The sequence below is a fragment of the Notechis scutatus genome, chromosome 1 (genome assembly GCF_049901735.1).
Source record: "Notechis scutatus isolate UNSWTSFEM ecotype Mainland chromosome 1, rNotScu1.2, whole genome shotgun sequence".
Classification (NCBI taxonomy): Eukaryota; Metazoa; Chordata; class Lepidosauria; order Squamata; family Elapidae; genus Notechis; species Notechis scutatus.
Genome location: NC_142009.1, coordinates 21,213,475 through 21,231,922, shown reverse-complemented (window position 1 = coordinate 21,231,922; position 18,448 = coordinate 21,213,475). Strand labels below are relative to the sequence as shown.

The following is an 18,448-nucleotide window of genomic DNA, read 5'->3' as shown; positions in this document are numbered from 1 at the left end:
AAGATTTTTTATATGTTTGTTTGTTGTGTGTTTATGTTTTTGGGAGAATTAATAAAACCTTGTAGAAATACAGAATGAGAATAATGGTAACCAAGTCAGAAAGAAATAGATGAAATAATAATAGTGAAATTGAATAAGAGTAAAGAGAAGTAAAGAGAAATTGGATAAGAGGTATTTTTATGCTCATATGGAAATGGCTTAAAATAGAATTATATTGTATAAAATAAGGCTTTATCTGACTTGTAAAACTTATAATGGAAAAAGGTTCAAATATGTAATGGTTGATGATGATTTGTTTGTCTTTGAAATTAATAAAATTTATTTAAAAAAAAAAAAAAAATACATATTGGTAGTCGAGATTAAAAAACTCCCACAATAGTCAGTACAACTATTCCATAAGTAATAAATGTTTCTTCTTCTTCTTCTTCTTCTTCTTCTTCTTCTTCTTCTTCTTCTTCTTCTTCTTCTTCTTCTTCTTCTTCTTCTTCTTCTTCTTCTTCTTCTTCTTCTTCTTCTTCTTCTTCTTCTTCTTCTTCTTCTTCTTCTTCTTCTTCTTCTTCTTCTTCTTCTTCTTCTTCTTCTTCTTCTTCTTCTTCTTCTTCTTCTTCTTCTTCTTTCTTCTTCTTCTTGTGCCATATCATCATTGGACATTGGCGATCATGTCGGTGATCCTATCTTTATCAACAGCCCCACAAAAAAGTGCTACTGAGTTTTGTCCAAACCAGTCCCTTAGATTTGGAAGCCATAATGTTCTTCTTCTGCCTGGACCTTGTTTGTCTTCAATCTTTCCCTGGAGGACTAAGTGATGTATGCCATATTTTTCTGGGTGTCACATCACATATCCAAAATATTCTAACTTTCACTTTTTTATGTTTTTGATGATTTCCCTTGGCTTTCCCAGGCTGCTTTTCACCTGATTTCTGATTTTGTCAACCCAGCTTATATGTAACAGCTGCCTGTAAATCCACATTTCAAATGCTTTTAGGCTCTTTATATGTGAAACAATATCCTCTGGTTTTGAAAGGTTAAGAGTGTAGAGGCGAGCCAAGTCTAAGGTTCAGTTATAACTTATCTGATTCTGTCTCAGAATGAGGCAAGAACTTTACCATTACAGTTAGAAAACTTCCGTTAACAGCTTAATCTTATGTATGATCCAGGCTAAAGTAGTTTGATCAACAAGCCATGGTAGATGTGAATTTTGAACCCAGCCAACCTGACCATTGTATTGTTAAGATTAAGGTTAGCAGTTCAGAGTTGCTATTGCAAAGATGGATTTGCTACATAAATTGAATGAATAAATGAAGGCTAGATGGCTTGATATCCTGTTACACTGCAGATTTGCTCCTGAAGAGTCCATATAGCAATTCCTAGCTTAAATTTATTCTCTACTTACTCTGTCTGAACCACCTTCTGAGTTACCTAAATTAATGGCTGTCATATTCTATGGTAATGAATTCATACCAATCAAAAAATATAGTATGGAATTCATTATCATAAACAAATAACAAAAACACATCAATGCTAGTGTTTATTAATATTCCACCTTTATTATTACTTTTGGGGGGGGAAATAACATAAGGTGGTGAACATATTTAATATTCTTTCCTCTTCTTATTTCCCCCCACAACAAACATCCTGCAAAATGGGTTGGGCTGAGAGAGTGCCTGGTCCAAAATCACCCTTTCATGCCTGAGGTGGGACTAGGGCCCATGGTCTCTTACTTTCCAGGCCAGCACCATAACCACTACATCAAATTTTTAATTTCAAGGAAAATTAATAATTAAGTTCAAGGGAATTAATAATTAGTGCCCAGGCATCAAAACCTATCATGCTAAATTACCCTGTTTCCCATGCCCCGACATCTGCCTTGCGGTGGCAGCACCAACAGCTCTGTGTAGCAAGAGCCCATGTGGCCGCCAGCCCACTTCTGCTTGCTGGCGGCCGCAACGGAGCAGGAGTGGTGTATTGGTACCGCGGCCACAAGGTGAGGCAGGTGTCGGGGCATGGGTGGCCTGGGTGCAGGGGCCCTGAGGTAAGCCAGTGAGGGGTGTGTGTGGGGCAGGTCCACCCTCCCCAACCTTCCAGCAGCAGCATTGGCACACAGTGTGGCCTCCTGCCCTGCCGCGAGCAAGCAGAAGTGGGCCTCCCATACATGGGGAAAAAAACAAGACAACCTCCCCCCTCCCCAAAAATAAGCCCTAGTGTTTAATTTGGGGGCCCAAAAGAAAATAAGACCGGATCTTATTTTCGGAAAAACACAGTAGTAGTGATATTTAGGGATCATGGAGTAGGAATTGATTCCTGGTAACATCATGAACGAATGTTTGCTCTTTTGACTTCTTTCCAGTAATACCTCAGAGTTCTTCCTCCAGGTTTTTTGATCTGTCCATTCACATTCTTTGTTTTCCTCCCTTTCTTCTTTCCTTTCTTCCTTGTCCATCATCCATTTGTATCATCGGCCCCTCTGTAAGGTAAGTAACTGTTAAAGCATCATAATAATACTACAAATTACTCTTTGGGTCTCTATATGAAGCTTTGCATAAGGTCTCCCCTTTGCTTTAGTACTGGAAATCTTGCCCTGAACTAATTGTTCATAAAATCTTTTTTTTTTTTTTTTTTAAAAAACCCCTCACTTCTGAATCAGTGAAGTCAAAAAGTCGATTACCCTTTTTTTTAAGGCAGGTTGCCATAGTGATTGCACAATGTACATTGCCCAACGAAGAGGTCAGCTTAGTTTACCGCTGTGATAGCCTCTGTGAATGTCATCTTTGTAATTATGGAGAGCTCTTTCCTTGGCAAAATTCCAGCAGTTCTGCCCTCTCTTCTTTTATTTCTCCACCCCTTTGAACACTTGACATGTGGCACAGGCCAACTCAACAGGATTAAATCTTATAATAAATAGGAAGCTCGGGGTGAAGTTGCGATTCAACTGGATTTTCACTGAGTGTCTCCTTGTTTGCGGAGTGGGGAATAGTACCTGAAAAATATATTCATCCAGTGTTGCTTTCACTGTGAAATTTGCCATCTTGCATCACTCAAGACTGCAAAAGGAAGAACAATTAATTGGGATTGACTGAAATAATTTTTGCAACTTCTGAGGAGGTTAGTAGTAAAACAGCTATCTCCATTTGCATCCTATAGCTTTGCTCCTCTTGCCTAAGCAGGGTAATTTGAATATAACTGTTCTGGATTTCTGGGGGTGTGTGTGTCTTTTTTTTCTTGGGACCATGAGGATGCTTCCAGATGGGTCTCTTGTACTATCATGCAGAAGACTTGGCAACACAGTCAGTTTCAACATAACATAAAGACTATTCAACTAAGTGGGGGTTACAATGGAAGAGGTCCACATCCTTCAGATAACTTCATGACAAAAAGCCATATGGACTTATATTGTCTAAACTTCCATCTATTGTTACAAAACTAGTTCATTTTTTTGCAAAGATCTGAAACCATTGAATTTACAATGCTCCAATTTCGACCTTGCATTTCTTGTATGTTATCCACATTTATTTCTGTAATGCTTTTATGATTTTGGTAATGCTGAACTGCTGAGTTTAGCTTCTGTAAAAGCTTCATTCATGGTTTAAAACAGGGGTCTTCAAACTTGACAGCTTTAAGACTTGTGGACTTCAACTCCCAGAATTCCTCCTCCAGTCATGTTAGCTCAGGAAATCTGGGAGTTGAAATCTACAAGCCTTAAACTTGCCAAGTTTGAAGACCCTTGGTTTAAAACCTGAGAGTTTCAGAGACTGCTAAAGCTCAAGGCAGAATGTAGAGCATAACAAATGCTTTGATGGATTATTGCAAGCTCTAATAATAAAAGTCAAGCAACACAGTGGGAAAAATGGAACCAATATTAAATATAAAGAAGACCAAACTAATAAAAGCAGGTACAACCACCAAACTTAGGCTTGACAATGAAGCTATCAAAGTGGTAGATAACACCTGCCTTTTAGGATGAATGATCAAAGTTAAGGAACAAGCAGTCAAAAATATGCCATAACTAGCTCTAGGTAGAACGGCCCTAAGGGCCCTGGAAAATTCAGATGTTAGGATGTGTGTTTACCTCCAAAGATCAAAATCATGTAAGCCATGGTTTTCCCTGTAACACTCCATGGATGGAAAAGTTGGACCTGGAAGAAATGGGATAGAAAGGGTATTGACACTTTTAAACTTTGGTGTTAAAGATGATTTCTGGGAATACTGTGGACAGCCAAGAAAACCAACAAATGGTGTCAACTCATAAAATATTTCTATGGTCTTTTAGAGTTGCCAACAGAAAGGGAGGGGGAAGCAGTACGATAGCTTGCAAACCGAAACTGCATTCCATAAATGTTTTCAAAGATAGTAACTAGGTGACTGAAGTTTCTGTTGCACAAAATTTTAAATGATTGATGACTCTTGGCTATTGATGTGTCCCATTGGAGAATATGAATTACGATACACCCAGGGGGTGGGGGAAAACCTGGGTCAAGGTGACAATGAATGATGTGTCTCAGAGTCGGTTGCAACCAGGCAATGCCACACCTTTTAACTCCCAATAAATCCTTTTGAAGTTTTGGAAGTTTGGCTAGAGGCTCATGATTTAAATGAGGTTAAGTGCCAGAATCCTGACAGATGGATCAACAAACAAATCAATCCAGGATTTTCACTTGAGATATCGAGACTATGCTGCCTTTTGCTGTGCCATAAGAAATAAATTTGAGACAAAAAATGATCAGGCTCAAATTATCTTACTTTGGACCCATTATGCAAAGACCTGTTAGTGGAAAAGTGAAAGGAAACGTTTCATTTGTGGGCTAGTCTATGCCCTACCTAGTTGCTTCAGGCCTGGTGGTCCATGAAGAAGACCTAAATCTGGGTAGATGGATTAGAATACTTTTCTCCCATCCTCAACTCCTCCCTTCTGGAGTAGAGAGAGCAAAACTGGAAAGAGACAGAGGCTGTAATACTAGAGATAAACATAAAGAAGAACAAAGTCAACCCTCTTCAAAAAAATAGTGAAAAAAGAAAAGAATGATTGCAATTCAAAGAAATGCAAAGAATTGCAAAGAAATGACCTGTAGGAAAAGGTGAATAGTGATGTTGTAGTGTTCTCAGCTAGAAAGGGAATAACTCAAGGATTGCAGTTGTCAGGAAGCTTTACTGCACATTTTGATACAAAATATAATAAATAAGAGAGCCAGCTTGGTGTAATGGTTAAGGCATTAGGCTAGAAATCTGGAGACTTTGAGTTCTAGTCTTATCTCAGGCACAAAACCAGATGGATGACCTTAGTTCTAAGAAATAGATAACAGAATAACTAACAGAATAACAGAGTTGGAAGGACCTTTGTAGATTGTCTAGTGCAGTGATCCCCAACCTTTTTTATGCCGCGGCCCGGTACCGGCATCAGCTGGGCGCCGCGGCCCGGTACCGGCATCAGCTGGGCGCCGCTCATCTTTGAAAAGTGCTTGATGAAACTTTCAAAAAGTGCTTCCGGTGAGCTTTCTAGAATGGCCCGGAAAAGCTCACCGAGAAGATGAAAGGCTTTTGAGCTTTCATCACGGAAGCACTTTTCATCAAAAAGATGGCGGCGCCAGCAACCAGCGGCCCGGTAGGACTTGTTCTGCGGACCGGTGCACGTCCGCGGACCGGTGGTTGGGGACCCCTGGTCTAGTGAGTCCAACCTCCCGCCCAAGCAGGAGACTCTACACCATTTCTGACGGATGGCAGTCCAGTCTCTTCTTGAAAGCTTCCGATGATGAAGCTCCCACAACTTCTGAAGGCAAGCTAATCCATTGGTCAATTGTTCTCTGACAGAGAATTTCTCCTTATTTCTGAAACCTTTCCAAAAAAACTGCAGGGATCTGCCCAGGCAGTGATCAGGAATCAACACAAAAGTATAAATAATAGAGTGGAGTTTTTTTTCATTGTTGGGAGTATTTTTATTTTTGAGATGTAAGGACTTGAGTAGCTTGCTTTAATTAAATAAATTCAGGGATGGACTGATAGCTTGCCTATGAGTATTGTATGGTGTTTTGTTGTACTGGAGTTCATATATCTCTGAATAGCATTTGATGAAAAACAGAATGTTTTCTCAAATGTATTAGGCTGGTGAATATTACACTCAAAATCTTGGATTAGACACTATTCAATTAAATATCATCGATCTCATAAATTTGTATTAGCTCTTGACTAAGGGACTGTATTTTGTTCCCAGGATTTAGAGCCAATAATCCTGATGACAAGAGACATGAAACACACGCACACAACATAATATTATGCCCCAGAGTGCAGCAAGCATTAATTATGAAATAACGAAATCATATATACAAATATATGTGTGTGTTTGTGTGTGTGTTCTGCAAATATTTTCCAAGGTGAGCTTTCACACCTTTTAAACAAACAAAAAGGGAATCCTTATGCAACTGGCTAGCTTCAGCTTTTCCTAAAGGATCCTTGCCTCTCTCATGATCTGCTTTTCTGCATCCTCCTAGAAGATGGGATGAATTTTTATTTCAAGTTTTTATTATTAAAGCATCAAACTCTTAAAATCTGAGGAGTCTTCTTTGGAATAATAAATCAGTCTCAAGGATCAACAGTGCCTAGGGCTGGGTTAGTAATAATAGGACATGAACTAGGAATTATAAATCACTATGAGTAGATTAACTCATTAAAGCAAAAGTAAATACGTAAAATTGCATTTTAGTATAATTGGTGGCACTAATGCTACCATATCTGGGCTGCAAAATTCTAGCAAATTCTAGCCCTAATATTTTGTTGTCATCTCAGATTTTGGCAGCTTGTACAGGTAGTCTTTGATTTACAACAATTCATTTAGTGACTGTTCAAAGTTTCATTGGCACTGAAAAAAGTGACTTTGACAATTTTTCATCCTTAGAACCACTGCAGCATCCCCATGGTCATGTGATCAAAATTCTGGCGCTTGGCAACCATCTCATATTTATGACAGTTCCATAAACTGGGGGCATGAGAACAACTTTTGCAACTTTCTGGCAAGCAAAGCCAATGGGGGAAGCCACTTAACAACCATTTTACTAACTTAACTGAATTGATTCACTTAACAACTGTGGCAAGAAATGTCGTAAAATGGGGTAAAATTAACTTAACAACTGTCTCACAGTAACAGAAATTTTGAGCTCAACTGTGGTTGTAAGTCAAGGACTACTTTTAGCTGGTGGTTTTAGGGAAGAACTTTCGCTGGAATAGCCATTAATCCCAAGTGGTCCAAATATTTTCATCTGGATCTTTTAAAATGTTAGTTTTAATTGAAAAAAATTCTAAAGAAATAACAATCATAAAAATAAAGATATGAAAAAAGAGAAAAGACATAAAAGGAAACTGCTTCTAATCTTTTTAACAGCAATTATAAATGTGCTTATATTTTACCCTCTCTAGTTTAGGTTACTTTATTGTCATTGCACCTCGTACAACAAAATCAAACACCATCTTCAGTGCACATCATGACCATGACCAAGAAAATAAACACAAACACACATCCTTCACCCTCCACACATTGAATTGAAACCTCCGACAACGCACCAACACTGCACTATATACAGCAAAATTCAAAAGAGCTACTGCCCTGGGATAGAAGCTTTTTCAGCCTATTTGTCCTTGTTTTTATTATTCTGTACTGTCTGGCAGATGGTAATAGTTAAAAAAAAAAAGGATTCCCAGGATGAGATGGATCTTTGACAATGCTTTGAACTTTTTTAAGGCAGCCGGAGCGATAAAGCTCTTCGAAAGAGGGGAGAGGGCAACCAATGATCTTCTGGGCAATGACATTAACCCTCTGGAGTGCTTCCCTATCTGCCACTGTGCAATTGGCAAACCATACAGAGGTGCAGTAAGTTAAGTGGTGCACTTCTATGGTGCAGCGGTAGACTGTCACCAGCAGTTTTTCATTCAGTTGTTTTCTGAGAAGTCTCAGGTAGTATAATCTCTGCTGGGCCCTTTTGACCAGGGCTGCAATGTGAGCACCCCAGGTCAGGTCCTCTTTTATGGTAACACCCAGAAACTTAAAACTGGCCCCTTGCTCCACTCGGTCTCCATTGATAAGCAAGGGCTGGATGTCTGATCTGTTCCTTCTATAATCCACTATAAACTCCTTGGTCTTATTGGTATTGAGGACCAAGTTATTGTTTCCACACCACGAAAGCTTTAAGGTTACCTCACATAATGTCCTCCTTTCCATAAACCATCCTTTCTAATCTTCCAATCTATACATCATCATAAGTTCATTTTTCTACCTTTTTCAGCACAAAACCCATAAGGGGTTTCTAGTAACTGTGAGAATGCAGCCAAGCCTTTTTCTGATTAAATATCTTCTGAGGACACATTCTCTGTTCCTGCCTACTGAACTGACGCTTTCTTTCAGAAAGACGTGAAACAACTCAGGTGAATATAAATCCTAGTTTAATCCAGGGTTTCTCTTTGAAGCCTACACAAATTGCTGAGGTTGAGCAACGCTGCTCTAACGCAACCTTTAATCTCGATCCTCCCTTGGACCTTTAACATACGCGCCTTCCATTCAGCTTGGAGCCGGGAAGGCCGTACCATTCCTCGCATGCGTGGGGAGCCTACTGAAAGGAAGATTCGTTTCCCCGGGAACGGAAGCAGATGGAACCGCTGAGTTAGAGCTGGCGCAGGATGTATGTAAAAAGTCAACCTTTGGAGAGGGAGGAGTTTGCCCGGGATACGTTCTTAGTCCTTCCCCCCACGTCGCTCAGTGGTAGAGTCCGTTCTCCACCCCTTCTTTCTGTCCGGGCTTTCGGGAGGAGAGTTGGTGCTGCTGCTATCGCCGCGGCAATTGGCCTTCGTTTTCTTTCCACTTGGGACCGTTGGTAGGTGAGTGAGTTTGGAGCGATAGAGCGTAGGCTGGGGATCCCCAAATGTCGAGGGGAAGAACGGGCTGGGGTCCTCGCCTGGGTTCCTCTGGCTTGCTTTAAACGGAGGGCAACGTAGAGGCCAAATTTCTGGGTCCTTGCTTGCTTTAGAAGAGGAAGGGACCGCTCTAGGAGTAGGGAAAAGTTGAGAGCCTTAAATCCTACATAACGAGAAATTGCAAAAAAACAACAAAAAACAAAAACAAAATTGGCATTGCGTGACATCCCAGGTTCTGGGCCTAGGAAATACTGAGGTTTCCTATTTGAAAGATTCAGTTCAAGCCTTTCTGCCAGGTGCTTGTTTGTCAGCCTTGCAGGGATTGTTTAAAAAGTTAAAAAAAAATAAAATTGTAGAATTTTAAAGAGAAAGATGTTAGGTAGCTATAAAAACAGAGCATCCTATTTCATTGGGAAAGAGCGGATGAGGTCAGTGCTGGTTCCTTGGCATGATAGATAAAAAAGGAAAATGAAATCAGAGTCTTTAATCCATAATATTGGCATAAACATCTCTTTTGACACTTTAGTTTTTCTTCCTTTAAAAAGTTTTGTGTTTCAGAATGAACTCTGAATGCCAGCCAGGCTGAGACTTTTCCATTTTTTCAGGTGAAATTAGAGCTTCCTTTCAAGGGGAATTTAGTCAGCTGAGAAACTCTGAATTTTGAGATTGTGTCAGGAATTGGTGCCTTGTAAATTGGTTTCTGTTGAGCTGTGAAATGAAGCAGAATCATGCTTAGTTTGAGGAGAAGCTCTTCTGTTGACTTGCTAATGGAGGCTGGCAGGAAATGTGTTTTATTTAGCAAGTGAAGGAATTAGAATCAGGATACTGGAGGTGGCCTTGAATATAATATACATTTATAGTTGAGTTGTCATAGGCTCTGGACTTCTTATGCCTTTTGAGGAAGCCTGAAGTACGTGAGTCAAGGATGCCTTTAGAGTGGCAATTTTTAACAGATTAACTTGTTAGAAATTAATATGTAGCAAGTGCTTGTTTTAATGTCAGTTAGATTCCTGATGGGTACATTTTTCAGAAATTAAAGACGAAGTCTGTGATATATTAGGGATATGGACTGAGCTGAATTCCATGGCATGATTTGGAAAAATGAATTGGGAGGTGAGTGTGCACACAAGCTCATCTTAGCATGTTCTTAAATGTGTATTAAAAAGAATTGCTGTGTTTTCCAAGATCCCTTTTTGTCTTCAAATCTCGATCTTTGCACATCTTTAAAATACATAGCTGATCTGATTCAGAGTGTGGATGCACTGCTAGCTGACATTTGTAAGCCCATATATACCCATTTTTCTATGTTCTGACCATCTTTGGCCTTTTAAGAATATTATTTGGGTTCAAAGAGATTTTGGGTTTTCCTTGGGTGGGAATATTCATGTGTAATTTAGAATCTTGTTTCCATTTTTTTCTTCCTCCCCCTAATACACCTGGTCTCCAGTTTGGCAAATCTGGTTCTATTACTTATACATTATTTGATATATAATGATTGTCAGCCCTAGGAATAAATCTGATCAAGAAACCAACTCCCCAGGATGACTATAGGCTATAGTAACAGTAAATCTGAATATGCTGCTTCTCCCCTCCCTCATATGTATGCCCCACTGAGTCAGGGGCATACATACAGCCAGCCCCAGTGTTTTCCTAATACTATCTCCTTTCCCAGGCCTTAATCACCAGGTTAACACATACTTCTACTCTTGTTGTTTCTGTAACCGCTTCTGAATATTCCCTTCAAGCCCTTCTCCAAGGATTTTTTCAACTATAGACTCATTTTTCTGAATTAATGTCCCCCACTGAATAATGCTCTCTTCAAAATATTTTGGTGCTCTTCTCCAAAGTATGTCATTGGGCTTTCAATATATATCTTTGATTCTGACAGGTGGAAAATTATGATACTTTCATGATACTTGGCAGCAGTTTTCCTTGTTATGTAATACACGACTTTAAAATGTTTTTAAATGCACCACAGAACAAAAGGAGATCTCGAGTATATACTTAGGGATTGGCACCTTGTTATGGTATTGATATTGCTTAGACTGAGGTAGAGTAATGCCTCCTACTGGCTTTGGGGCATTATTGGTTGTGTTAACCTAGAAAACATTGTCTTATAATAGTTTTTCTTGTTATAATGCCAAATCTGGCCAGAGAAGGCAAAAAAGGTAATTCGGAAACTCTTGGATGGAGATTTGAAATTTATAGCAATAATTCAGAGGGGTTGGACTAGACAAACTTTAAGGTATCTTCTAACTGCTCTGAATTTTGGACCAACAAGAGTTTTAATCATGACAAATATCTCACATTGCTAAAATGAATGAATATATTAATTTCTCTGTCTCTTTCTCATTGACATTTCTGTGTAGAATACTTATGGTTTCCTTTAGTTCAGATACATAAAACATATTCCTGGCCTTACATTAAAAATATCCCTGTCTTTTTGCCTAAGAGTGATCTTAGGACTTTTCCTAAAAAGAGGATGCCACAAGTTTGAACTGTGACCACTCTTGAGTCAAATATATTTCTATTGATATGGGCCATGAGTGTTACTGTAACTTTTCTAGGCCAAATAGTAAAGGAAGAGGTAATGATTCCCTTCGCACATATGTGCTAGTCATTTCTGGCTCTAGAGGGCAGTGCTCATCTCCGTTACAAACCCGAAGAGCCAGCACTGTCCGAAGACTTCTCCATGGTCATGTGGCCGGCATGACTAAATGCCGAAAGTGCACAGAACGCTGTTACCTTCCCACCAAAGTGGTCCTTATTTTTCTACTTGCATTTTTACATGTTTTTGAACTGTTAGGTTGGCAGAAGCTGGGACAAGTAATTGGAGCTCACTCTGTTACGCGGCACTAGGGATTCGAACCGCCAAATTGCCAGCCTTTCTGATCGACAAGCCTTTCAGTTTCTTAGCCACTGAGCCACCGCATCCCCAAATAGTGACCCTTGTCTGTTTGCAATCAAAATTGGCTTCTGTCCCAGAATTTGATTCCCTGGAATGAGGAGTTGAAAGGATCTCTCACATCTGGTTGGCTAGGTGTCTTTTTTTTTTTAAAGAAACACTGTTTGCCTTCTGAAATCAAATGTCACGTTATGTTCTGAACTTATGTTTTGGGGACATAAGTTCATCTTATGACACGATGAAGTGAAATCCTGCCACAAGTGCAAGGTGGCAGGATTTCATTAGATTCCTTTTAGAAAGAGCTCAGAGAGATCCAGGCATGATAATGAGGGAGGGAGAGAGAATCCTGTCATGCTCATTCAGACTTTTTTTTCGTAGGCCTAGAAGGAATAAAAAGAATAAAAAGTGCAGGAAAGAAATAAAACCATAGTAGTAGAAAAGAAAGAAAAAAATAATATAGTAAAGAGTAAAAAATACAGTATATAAAGTGACTTTTCACCCTCACCCCAAATAGAAGCAATTTCAGTTAACCAGCCCTTCTTTTAAAATACAACAAATGATCTTCACAAATCCTGTGTCTTATCTATAAACAAATCCATAAAGCCTTGTCATTTCAGCCTCAGTGTCAGCAAAAGTCAATTAAGGGTTTCCAGTCACTGCAGTTGATAAGTTAGTAACCCAGTTTGTTAAGGGAATCTGACTTCCCCATCGACTTTGCTTGTCAGAAGGTTGCAAAAGGTGATCACTTGACCTTGGGACACAGTAACGTCATAAATATGAACCAGTTGTCAAGCATCTGAATGTTGATCACGTGACCATGGGGATCCTGCAGTGGTCATAACTGTGAAAAGTGGTCATAAAGCACATGATTCTGTCATAAATGTGAATGGTCACTAAACAAACTGTAAGTCGAGTATATGTACACAAAGATTGAAATACACAGAATCATGGACCTCATGAACTCTGCCTCACTAGTAATTTCAGTCTACCAGCAGATCAGAAGAACAACCCATGGGATGTCATCCCACTCTCGGGATTCACAGCAGAGATTTAATGCAGCATCTAGACCAGCGGTCGCTAACCAGTGGGCCGTGAGAAAATTTTGGTGGGCCGCAGAGAAATCTCACCCCCAGAACACACACACCCCCAAAGCAATTAATCCAGGCTGTGCAGAAACACAAGGCTGCGCCGCCCACATGGCCTGCGGGAACCTTCCCCGCCCACTCACTCCTTACCTTGCAAACTTGCCTGCTAAATTTCTATTTTTCCTTTTTCCGACCATCTGTTCTGTTGTGCCGGGAGATTTAGATTAGCTAGGAAGCAGGAAACAGTTGGATTTCTTGCTTTCTAGCTAAGCACAGTGGAACCTCCCTTAGGACTGAAGGTTTGCTTGCAAGCAAATTCAGTGCAGACTCACGGCAAGCAAATTTGAGAGACTGAGCTAGCAGATGGCAGATAGATAGATCACTGACTGATTCTGTGAGCAACTCAACCTGCCTGCTTTGCCTGATTTTGGGTAAAAGTTGCTCTTTTTTCAAAATAAAAAATTCAATATTTACATGCATGGTGTGTTGTGAGATAATTTTGTGAATTTGCTTGCTAGCAAATTTTATGACTGAGCTAGCCAATGGCAGATAGATAGATTTCTGAATGAATCTGTGATTCTGTAAGCAACTCAATCTGCCTGCCTGCTTTGCCTGATTTTGGGTAAAAGTTGCTCTTTTTTATAAAAAATTCAATATTTATATAAATATTTATAATATTTACATACAAGCCATGCCCACCAAGCCACACCCACAAATTAGGCCATGCCCACAGAACCAGTTAGTAGTCCCTGGGATCTAAAATTATGAGTTTGGTGGTCGCTGAGGTTCAAAAGGTTGGCGACCCCTGATCTAGAAATTATAGCATCATACAACCAAAAGTATGGATCAGGTACAGGGGTGTCAAACTCACATTGTCACAGTGACGTCACATGACTTATCAGGACTCCCCCCCCCTTCACTAAACTGGGCATTTGACAGCCCTGATCTAGTAGACGACACCATCATAGTAATAACCTAAAGATGACACGTGAAATGATCGGCATCTTCAAAGGAATATAATTCACAAGGAAAGAAGAAAACAACATATTACCCTTCCTGGATCTCCTCATCAATAGAGGAAACTGTATATAAATAAGGAACAAACCCCATACTTGCTCCACTGATATTACTTAATTGGATAATGAAGTAACTGACCAACTCACAGCACCAAGGATTCCACTTGATAGAGTCCCTTTTCTAGTGAGCTGTGATAGTTGACAGTGGCAGAATTATCCTGGCAAATAAATTTATCCATTTTTTTCTTTAGATATGGACAATTTTCATTTGCATTTGCCAGTGAACTGGAAATATTGGCTAGGTTAGCAAGACTGTTAAATTATCTTTTCCCAGACTGATGTAATTGACATCGATGCTCGTGGGACCAGCTTCCAGAAGAATGTCCCAGGAATTGCATTTTTAAGGATCAACTGAAACTCAGTTTAAATTAGCATGTGAAAAATTGCTTTGCATATGATGCAATGAAACAGCAAAATCTCCCTCTGCCTCTGTTGCTGACTTTAAATATACCAATCACTTTTAGAGTAGCTTGTTACCACTCTTTGCCTTTAACTGTAAAGCAATTCAAACATAGCATGGTGACCTAATTGGAGCCACCATAGCAGGGTAAAGAATAGTTGGGTCTTCCCTGCCTCCATTTCTCTTGGAGGTGAAAAAATGATGAAGAATGAGTGACGTTTATCTAATTTGGATGGCATACCAGATTATGGCTACACAATTCAAGAGCAATAAATAATATATATCTGTAGCTCAGGGTTGAACCAGAGCAAGGGTCTTCAAACTTGACAGCTTTAAGACTTGTGGACTTCAACTCCCATAATTCCTCCTCCAGTCATGTTAACTCAGGAATTCTGGGAGTTAAAGTCCACAAGTCTTAAACTTGCTAAGTTTGAAGACCCTTGAACTAGAGAGTTCTTGACGCTCCCCAAAGCCTGGTTGTTCTTAGCCATATGAATTTGAGATGTGAACCATGTCTTTAGCAATGGATACAGTATGGCATAACATTATTTCCTTGGTTTTGATTTATTTAGTGTGTCATATGAACCTGATGCATAATTAGGTATCTTATAAAACTAGCCACTACTTTAGAAAATCTGACAGTCTGAATTTCCCTGTTCAGGTTAATTCCAAAGTACTCTCCAAATTACTGATCTAGTTTTTCTGCTGTATTAAGTCATTTTTCTCAGGTTTATGGTTAGCTTCCCAAGATATCGTTTTTACAATAGTGTTGCCTTTTGGAGAAGCTCTGTTACATGTCTGGGCTGTAATAGATCCTTCTAAGATGGGTTTACATAAGCTTATTTTCTTCCTTCTGGCCCCAAGAATGAGTTTTCAGCTGATCTAAATTGAAGCTGATTTTGAGATTCCTCGCTTATAATCCAGTTGTCAGATTACGCTTAAGCAGCTGTACTTGATTGTGGCTTTGGTAGATTGATTAAACAAAGAACCAGCTGTATTCACTCTTTTTCCCCAGATGATGTTCACATGTGCCCTGCTTGGTCAGCTACATGAATCTATGTTGAATATTGGGAATGGGCTCTACAATTCCACCCGTATCTTGTTTCCAAGCATTCCTTGGCTGAACTTGAACCCTTGGCAGCGTATGCATTGGAATTGCTTCCTAGAGTGGAAGTCTGGGAAGACTTTAGTGCTTTATGATTTTGCTTATTAAATACTCTAGCTCTCTGGCTGGTCAGGCTCATGGAGATGATTTAGGGTCATAAACTTAAACCCAGGTTTTGTTAACGAAGTACTTAATTTATTAATATAATAGATCCTATCTTGATTTAACTAGATAGTTCCATAGCATGAATGAATCACAAACTATCTGACACAGTTTTGGCCTACTCTGATTCCTTGTGCAGACCAGAAAGAGAGTAGTTAAGGTCATTCAGTATTTTGTTTCAAACTTTATACTGATGAGAGTTGTTTGGGGGATATTGTTGTGTTGAACTCAAATAATTGTGACTGGTTTGCTGTTTGATTGAGCAAATTCTGCCTTAACTATCCTGATACCTATATCTCTGTGGGCTGTTGTTAGATGTAGTCCTGCATCAGTTTGGAAAAAGCTGCATTAATGCAGAATGAAGGATTTAGGGAACAGCTATTTCATATTCCCATTTCTATAGGAAAACGAGAGTTTAAGCAAGATGAGAACTGCCCTTGATAAAGAATGAAACCCATGGATATACCATGTTCTTCATGGCTCCTGTTCTGATTTAAGAGCTCTGGAGTAATGTTACAGGTAGTCCTTGACTTATGACTCACAACAGCTACCCCCACCCTAAAACAATATTTACAACTCTGTTCCAAACTTACAGTGTTGTGACTGCATTTCAAGTGCTCAGCTACCAGCCCTCATTTACGCTCTTTGTAGTTTCCCCACAGTCACGTATGTATGATTGATTATAGTTTTGCCAAAAACACCCTATAGCAAACTTCCTTAATAACTGCCAATTTACTCCGTGACCACAGTGATTTGCTTAATGACTGTTGCAATAAAGGTAGTAAAATCTGTTATACGATGATCCACTTTGTAACTGTCACAACTTGTAATGGGCAGATTGTTATGATTGTAAGTTGAGGATTATCTGTATTGCAACAACTTGCATCAGGTCTTAATAAGTAAACGTCAAGTTCATTTCTGAGTGACAGTAAGGCTTGGTTTGTAAAATACGCTTAAATTGGTTGAATAAAGGTCTAGTGTCTGAGTTTTGTGCAATGTTGCCAAGCTTGGTCAGATGGAACTTTTTTGTGGCTATGTATGTATGTATTTTATTTATTTGCCATCCACTGAACCAACAAGCCTCCAATAAAAGCAATGAAACAAAACAAAACAAAAAACTAGTGAAAGTAATAGTGATTTGTATTAAAAGATGGTGGGGAGGGCAGCAGGATGTGCACTTGGGGAGTGTCTGCTATTAGTCTAATTGCCACTTTCAGTATGGATTATTAAGTAATCTCAGGTGGGCTGGCTAATTTTTAGTTCTATGTACTTTGCAAACCCCCCAAAAAGTGTTCTCAGTAATTAAATTAAGTTGTGTGGCGCATATGAAGATCTTAGTACAATCATAGCATGTCCTACACCGGGCATGTTGGACCTTACCTACCTATTGTATCATTTTCATTTCACTAAACTGTAGGCAAATAGGCTCTTCAGCTAATTAAAGAACACCCTTCAACACTCCCTGGTGAGGAGTTTCCCACACTTGCACTAAGAAATAATTGCAGAGATCTGTAGTACTCATTTTAAATTGGGTTACGTTAGTTTGTTCTCTCCCTCTTTTTTTTTTTTTTTTACCACTGCTTGCAAAGAAGCGAAGGAAAGTCTACAAACATGATTACCCAGGAACACTTGGGCAAAGGTCTTGCCTATGGCAGTGTGTCACTAGAATTAGCGTCAGTGTGAACACAGTTCCTGTCAAGTCAGCTTGGTGGAGACCATTGCACCATGCTTTCCTCATTGCTCATCATTTTTAAAACCAAAATTACTCTCCCCCCTCCTTTTGGTATACAAATAGGCAAAAGAGCCAGCATTTAATCCTGTTGTGTAAGATACTTGGCACAGAAGGTCATTTGAAGTGGAGATTAAAATTAATCTTCAAACAAAAGATGATGATGTAAGAGGGAGGGTTTCTTGCATGCTGTATTAAAAACCATGTTCCTCCAAACAGTATGGGAAGGATTTCCTTGCTTTTAGCACCCACTCTTGCAATGTGACTAGCACAGGATATTGTGACTTCTGGTGGTGAGCTTGGTTGGCCAGACTGGTTCCTTCAGATGTATTGGATCAGGGCACCTAGCTTGGAGAAAGTAGCTGAACAAAGTAACCAGGTTCACACAATTTGCTAAGCTTTAACTTGATTTTAGCTTTCTTATTTACATCCTGTTTACCGTCACATATCACAAGTGCCTGGCAGTGCATAGTTTGAATAAATACAACATAATACCAGTAAATCAACATGCTGTACAAAAATTAATAGCCAAGAAAAACAAACTTCAGCCCAATGGTTGAAATTTTCTTGAAAAGGCATTCCACAACTATCAAATGTCCTTCTGAATAGCTCTATTTTCAAGGCTTTTCTAAAAACCGCAAGCTAAGATCATCTCTAAATCTGCAGAGACAGAGGTTCTCCAAAGCATGAAACTATCAGTGAGAAACATTGACTTTTTAACCAAAATCTCTGGTTGGGGAAAGTGCAGCATAGGGATAAATGATAGGTAGGAATCACTTGATGCAGGTAGTCTTGCCGGTACCCACCACCATGCCATGTAGTGCTTTATATAGGTCGAAATTATTCATCACCTCTCTGTAGACACGTGAGCCGTCGTCCCAGCACAGCTCTCCAGTGTATGCATGTGCATCTCCTGCTGGTCAGCTGGTCTTTGGGTCTCTGCTGAGCATGCGCAGGGATGTTCGTGTGCGCAGGGGCGGGGCAGATGCACTTGGATGGGGGGGGCGTGTGTGCATTGCATTTTGAGGATGCACGCTTTGGGCACTTGATACTGAAAAGGTTAACCATCACTGGGGTAGACTCTTCCACAAAACAAG

General features: G+C 39.6%; 1 protein-coding gene across 3 annotated transcripts in view; it reads left to right on the top strand.

Annotated features, from left to right (window-relative positions):
* Positions 1–2,861: 2,861 nt before the first annotated feature.
* Positions 2,862–18,448, top strand: part of POR (cytochrome p450 oxidoreductase) — a 55,655-nt gene continuing 40,068 nt past the window's right edge. The window contains exon 1 of one of the 3 annotated variants that reach the window (XM_026672441.2): positions 2,862–3,102. The gene's annotated coding sequence lies outside the window, so the exon portion shown is untranslated. Of the gene's footprint in view, positions 3,103–8,760; positions 8,854–18,448 lie in introns of those variants that run through there. The other 2 variants (XM_026672440.2, XM_026672439.2) reach the window with 2 other exon arrangements.